Raw genomic sequence first — 7,308 nt, 5'->3', positions numbered from 1 at the left:
CAAGCGAGTGGCTCTTTTATCTTCCTCATTCATAAGGTGAATATTTTACAAGGATAGCTTTACAAAAGAGGCTTAGGGTATCTCATTCTAGCTTGTTGTAAATTTTTGCAACCTTTAAAGAATCCGCATAGCTGGCTGACTTGGAATATGGTGATACAAACAATGGGTGTTTGTAGTCAAATTTCTACAATCTTCTAACTGATTGGTATAATAGTTCAAACTTTTTTAATACGCGAGGATGGATAGTTACCTGACTAATCAGGTCCACCCGTCCATGATTGACAACCTTAGTGAATCCCCACTTACCACCCCGCACTCACACATGATTCATTTATTTTCTAATTATTTTAATATTTAAAATAACGGTTTCTTTTAACATTCCGTCATAGTAATTCCTTCACTCAAATATTAAAGACAGTATTTAAAACATTCTTTTAGAAAACAGACATCTTTAAACTTAAGACAGGATACTGTCAATCAAAACATTGTCCATAATAACCATGACCAGTACTCTTCTTGTCTCAAGACCACCTAAGGGTGAAAAAACGGCACCCATTCCTTATTCACAATCCGGAGTGGATAAACCCCCACCCAACGTTTCGGGTGCCCATACACCAAACCAGTTGCCCATACAATTGGGCAGCTCCCTTAGGATAAAAAACGGTATCCTAACTTATGTAGAAACATCAAGACATGACACGGAGTAGAAACTCATCGTTCATGGAGGTAACCGACTTATCCGTTGCCTGGAAAGCCATCATTATTCATCAAAATATACCAAGGTGTCGGAGGTGTCTTGAGACAAGTTGTCTTAAGGATGATCAATCATATCTTTCTTAATTTAACCAATTTTAACCCAAACAACTCTTTCCTACATTATAAACAAATGTACGTTGGAAGTTACCTTCCGTTTTTGTCAATTATTCCTTTTCTGATTCTTACTCACTCCTTACGTATGCAATGCTAACTTATAAAAGAACTTAAACTATTTAAAGACTTAATTGAATAATGGAAAACCCACCTGGGACTGATCGGCCATCTGTTGCTGCGCTGGCGTCTGAAGACTCTCCTCCGTAGGCTTACTACTAGGCCCAGCTTCATCGTCGTGCGACGCTCTAGTTCTTTTTAGAGCTCTGTCCTCATCATCAGATGTAGGATTGGCTTGGGTCCTTTTAGGTTCCATAACTTCTTATCCTTATAAAAAGGATGTTTAATCATTAGGTAAATTATATGAAAGCTAAACTTAATCTTTGTATCCAATTTTACCTAATCTATGTTAAATTCATTGTCTTAATTGGTAGATTCTTGACCTAGTAATTTCTTATTTGTCTATATATGCATGATAACTTTTTCCAGAGCTTCTCTAAAGGTTTTGTAAGCTCTTTTAATTTTTTATATCTTTTATTTTCCCATCGAATTTTAAGCTTGGAATCTGCTTATTTTGAGCTTAATATTTTTTTTTATTTTTTTTTTAAGATTTCATTTCCTCAACTTTATATCACAGGTTTACACTTACTATAATTTTCTTAAAAACTTTTGACCGCAAAGTTTATTTATTTTTAATTGATCTTTTGCTAAAAATAGGACTTTTGGTCAATTATAAATTTTTTTAAACTCACTAATTAACTATGGTATAATTATCACAAGTAGATAAGAACGTTTGTGACCTCTGGTAATTATCTTTAAATTTTTCAACTCAATTTCTAATTTCCATCTTTAAATTTCAACTAAAATTAGTGATAAATATGTATACTAATTTTGTAACCTTGACATAATTATCACGTCCTCTTTATCATGTAATTTAACGCTGATAAATAGTATGTAATCATATAACATGATTTTCTAATTTCTCCCTTTAAATTTCAGCTAGAATTAGTATAATTTGATTAAACTAAATATCTATGCTAAGTTTCTAACCTTGACATAATTATCCGAGCTTTTTCATGATGTAATATAGCTTTGAAAAATAGCATGTAATCATCTAACATGATTTACTAATTTCTCCCCTATACTTTCTATCTAAAATTAGTATAATTTAACTCAAATAAATACCTATACTAATTTTTCAACCTTGACATAATTATCACGGCTTTTAAATTATGTATTCTAACTAAATAGCATGTAATCATATAACATGATTTACTAATTTTCCCTTTTAATTTATCTTCAAAAATAAAATCTTTTAACTAAGATAATTAGCTTAATTAACTTTATATGATTAAGCTAATTATCACAGGTCTCTAATATTGTATTTTACCTTTAAAAATTATCTCAAAGCTTTTTATTGTAATTTTCTATTTTCTTACTTTAATTTTTTCTTAAAAATAGTGTTTTTCTACTAAGATAATTAGATAGACTAATTATTTGTGGTTAAAATAATTATGAAGGGTTCCCTAAGATATGTTTTACCTTTGATAATTATCTCAAAGCTTTTTAGTTTAATTTTTGTTATTTTTTCCTTTTAATTTTTCCCTAAAAAGAATGTTTTTCTATCGAAATAATTAGGTAGTCTAATTATCTGAAGTTAAGATAATTATTGCTGGTTTTGTAAGATGTATTTTATCTTTGATAGTTATCTCAAAGCTTCTTGGATTAATTTGCTATTTTGTCCCTTTTATTTTCTCTTAAAAACAATGTTTTTCTCTTGAGATAATTAGTTAAACTAATTATCTGTAGTTAAGATAATTATCATGGATTTTTAAAAATGATTTGTACCTCTAGTAATTATCTCAAAGCTTTTTGGATTAGTTTGCTATTTTACCACTTTTTTTTATACAGTGTATTTCTGTTGAGATAATAGTTAAACTAATTATTTGAGATTAAAATAATAATCACAAGTTTCTTAAGATGAGTTTTACCTCTAATAATTATTTCAAAGCCTTTTGGATTAGTTTTTTATTTTCTCCCTTTCATTTTTCTTTAAAAATAGTGTATTTTTATTGAGATAATTAGTTAAACTAATTATCTGAGATTAAGATAATTATCACGGGTTTCTTAAAATGTGTTTTATCTCTGATAATTATTTCAAAGCTTTTTTGGATTAATTTGATCATTTTTTCTTTCACTTTTTCCTTAAAAACAGTGTAATTCTGCTTAAATAATTACAAAAATTAGTCAAAAAATTAAAAGATGATTTTCTTAGCATATTGACAGTTTAACACAGCTCTGATAATTATCTCATCTTAATCTAAGTTTAATTAATATAATTATCATTAATTTATGATTAAAATAAATAATTTTAATCCTAATATAATATAATAATTAATTAGATTAGTATTCCTAAGCTTAATCTCAATAATCAGCAGAGAATTTAGAATTAAGAAAAAAAATTAGAGTATAAATAGGTTTAATCTTTAATTAATTAAGAAAATATAAATAGATTAACATAGTTCTACTAATTAAAAAGGGTTAGTGCTAATTATCGTTGATTAACCAATAGAGCTTTGCTCTCTAGTGATTTCTGAGAAGAGGTCCCTCTAAATGAGAGAGAATTTTTCAAGGCTCCGAGTCTGTTCAAAATGTGAGGCAAGGGGTCTTATTTATAGGTTTCTGGGCACTCACAGGCTTAAAATGGCAATTAACTTGTATCCCAAGGCAGCCCTATAACTCCACAAGCGTCCCCTGCTGCTAATTTCAACCTGGGCAAGTTCATTACTGTCCCACACAGCCCCCCCAGCTTCGAGAATCGATTTCTGCTATTTTTCTTGACTTTTAATGATTAAACTTGGAAATATCTGCAATTTCTAGAACTTTAAGATAAAAAGACTTTAGCAGTAATAATTAATGAAACCATTCAATTTTACTTAACTAATTAAATTCATTGTGTAACCTTTCAGAGCCCGCAACTTTTTCAGATTTTATCGGAATTCGGTTCTAAAAAATTTTAACCCTACTAAAGCTCTGGTTATGGTTCCAAAAATACCAATATTTTCCATAGTTGGATCATTTTACAATGTTTTCTTAAGAACCAAGTTAATTTGATCAAACTTTGTACAATTTTTAAGGTTTTAGAAACTGAAAACCTTACACATGAGGTCAATTAATATAACACTCATACATAAGGGTATAAGGAAAAACGAAGATTTTTGATGCAATTCCTTTACCATTGAACTGAATTGTTGGATGTTCTCCATGTGGCATTTGAACATTTTTGGATTTTAATGTGTGCATATAAGAGTGCCCCTCCACTCCCTCACTTGGTTGGAGGCGAGTTAGCTCTCTCTCTCTCTCTCTGTGTAGACCGTCGTAAATCTTTACGTTGTTTTCTTGTTTATGTGAGGTCTTATTGAATCTACTACGGTATGGGATCCACTTTATAAGGTGTCACACCTCTTTCGATGTAGCTTCTGGGGTAGGCCTCGTGATTCTATCACGTGTTAAAATTAAAATAACAGGTGGGTCATGTGTAAAGCATGCCAATGGCTGGTGCATTCTAGTGTGTAAACACCCTTATTCAAAGAACCGTGACATGGCAGGATTTTGATCGCATTGAAAATGAAGAGCATTATACGCATTCCTACACACTCACTCTACTGCAATTACCGAACAAGATGTCGCTCGAGCAAATGGTCTCCCTCGGCTCGCAGGGCTTCAAGGTACGCCAACCTCCCTCTGTGTGCGTGTGTGTGTGTGTGTGTGTGTGAGAGAGAGAGAGAGAGAGAGAGATCGCATCGGTGCCGGCATCACTTGCTTATGAGCATCGCACATTGTATAATGAAGTACAGTTTGCTTGCTTCGAATGCATTCATTCACATTCGTTTATACATTTTAATTTTCTGCGGATGTGCAGTACAGCAATGGTGGAATTCCTCTATGCGTTGCGCAGGTGTCTCAGCTTGGCCTCGGTTGCATGGGCCTCTCGGCTTTCTATGGAGCCCCTGTGCAAGAGAAGGTGGGCATGGACCTCATCAAGCACGCAATCAAGAGCGGTGTCTCCTTTCTTGACACATCTAACATGTACGGGCCCTTTACGAATGAGGTTCTTCTTGGCAAGGTAAATGTGCTCCCATCTCACTGTTGTGGCGGTCTTCCAGCATCACTTTAATGGTGCGTTCACTGCTGTTGCTTTTGGTGAGACTAGCTTCCCGATGGTCTTGCTCTCTCTATCATGTGTGCAGGCCATAAAACACTTCCCTCGGGAACATATAGTGGTACCTTTGAGAATAGCGGTTTTTTGATCAAAGGCAGTGCAGATTATGTGAGGAAGGCTGGCGAAGAGTCGAAGACAGCCTGAAGAGGCTTGATGTGAAGTATATCGACCTTTATTACCAGACCCATGTCGACCAGTCGGTGCCAATAGAAGAGACAGCGCGTATGAGTCTTTAATCTCATGGTTTGTTCACCTAATTACCTTTCAAGTGAGTTACCTGCTCTGATCAATTAATGTGCAGGTTGGTGAGCTCAAAAAACTCGTCGAGGAAGGCAAAGTCAAGTATATTGGGTTGTCGAAGGCAAGCTCTAACACGATAAGGCGGGCACATGCGGTCCATCCCATCACCGCCGTTCAGCTTGAGTGGTCGTTGTGGTCAAGGGATGTGGAAGAAGATATCATTCCAACATGCAGGTTTGTTCATTGTGTATGTACGGCTTAATACGCGCCTTCTTGATGGATATGCAAAGCTAATTGTTAAAGGGATCCACTTGCTGACATCTGTGCAGAGAACTTGGTATTGGAATAGTTGCATATAGCCCCCTCGGCCGGGGTTTCTTTAGTGGAAAGGCCACTGCTGAAGCTCTGGATGCCATGGACAGTCGTATGGTATACTTTGTTTTGTAGTCTCACTTTTGAGGATTGAGAAACATGCTCACATGCAGCATCAGGCCCATTGTTGTATATATGATAGATGTTGTGTATATGATAGAGCCATATGCCGAGGTTTCAAGGGGAAAATTTGGAAAAGGACAAAGTGCTTTATGAGCGGATTGCTAATCTCGCGAAGAAACATGGATGTACACCAGGACAGTTAGCTTTGGCTTGGGTTTTTCATCAGGGGGACGATGTCGTGCCTATCCCAGGTATTGAGCCAAAAGACAACATCTGGGATGGCAAAATCTGTGGTGTTAGTTGTTTGCAGTGTCTCTAGGGTTGTAGTTCTTATTTCTAGCTAATCATCTTTGAGACTCCCTTCAATTATTTCTCCTCAAAGGTATGACAAAGATGAACAACTTTGACGAGAACATGGGGGCTTTGAGGGTGAAGCTTTCAAAGAAAGACATTGAAGAGATCTCAGCTGCGGTGCCAACTAATGAGGTTTCTGGGGGAAGATATGGTGGAGGATTGGAGAAGTTTACATACAAGTATTCAGAAACACCCCTTTTGAAGGTGTAATTGCTAGCTAAGATGCATTAAAGCATTGTCAGCAAAATGCCATTTTATACTTGAAGCTATACACATCTCCTTGCACACTTGTTTTTATAAAGAAATTGGCAATTAGTTAAGAAATAAAGAGGAGTTGCTGGTAGAAGCTTTAATCTTACATTTCATTTTTGCAAGGGAGCCATATAGTAATACTCTATTCTATGAACTAACTTTGTAAAGGTTGAAGCTTGTGAAGTAGGCAGTCCCTCAATTTATACTATAGAAAGATAGAGCAATTGAAACACAAATAAGGACAAAAGGGAGAGCCTACATGCATGCAAGGAATAGCAGTTGATTTTATAATGTGCATGTCTCTCGATGTCCCTATAACCTTTACTTGTTTTGTTCACGTGGCGCTTTGTTCAAACATCCACGGAAGCATATCATATATGAAATTAGAGTTAGTTGCACCTCGTGCGAGTGCGGCTAGTGGGGGGGTTAAGAGCTTTACCATGTTTAGAGAATCCGAACTCTGCACCTAAACCGTAGAAACCTTGTTACAAGTTCACTAGCACAATGAAAAAGGTAGGGGTTAAGCTATTTTTCAACATAAGAATTCATCTCCCTATTTCTTGATTGCATCTCGCCTGTGAGAACTTGCCATCTCACCTCCCTATACAAAAAAAAACAAGCCTTCCACTGTGATGTCCCTGGGTGTGACCTCGTTCATGCACAACGCTTCCCTTTCCTCCACTCCCCCCACTCGTACTCTGAGTGCCTGAGCTCTTATTGAGCTTGAGCAAGCATTAAAGTAAGTAATGTTCATCCTCAAACAATGGACATGTGGAGATGTTTGACAAAGTACGCAGTGGGCATGTTTTTTTAAAAGAGATAAATATCTCTAAGCAAAAAAATGGATGTTTCTTTCTCCACTATTGAGCGCAAAATCTCAAGTAGATGCATGGCACCTAATTTCAGGAAAAATTATAAGGTAAAGTTCTATGGTTTTT

The 7,308-nt window shown here is 35.3% G+C and overlaps 1 pseudogene across 1 annotated transcript; it reads left to right on the top strand.

The window, feature by feature from the left end:
- The first annotated feature begins 4,515 nt into the window (after positions 1-4,515).
- Positions 4,516-6,989, top strand: LOC147427022 (putative aldo-keto reductase 1; annotated as a pseudogene). Its single transcript, XR_015186127.1, has 7 exons — positions 4,516-4,595; positions 4,826-4,993; positions 5,118-5,307; positions 5,391-5,563; positions 5,659-5,758; positions 5,862-6,015; positions 6,147-6,989. The product of XR_015186127.1 is annotated as a putative aldo-keto reductase 1 (transcript).
- The last annotated feature ends 319 nt before the right edge of the window (positions 6,990-7,308 follow it).

Source organism: Adiantum capillus-veneris, chromosome 24, assembly GCF_014529385.1.
Source record: "Adiantum capillus-veneris isolate H3 chromosome 24, ASM1452938v2, whole genome shotgun sequence".
In the NCBI taxonomy this organism is placed as follows: domain Eukaryota; kingdom Viridiplantae; phylum Streptophyta; class Polypodiopsida; order Polypodiales; family Pteridaceae; genus Adiantum; species Adiantum capillus-veneris.
Note: the sequence above shows the minus strand (reverse complement) of the source record. Positions and strands in the feature narration are given on the sequence as shown.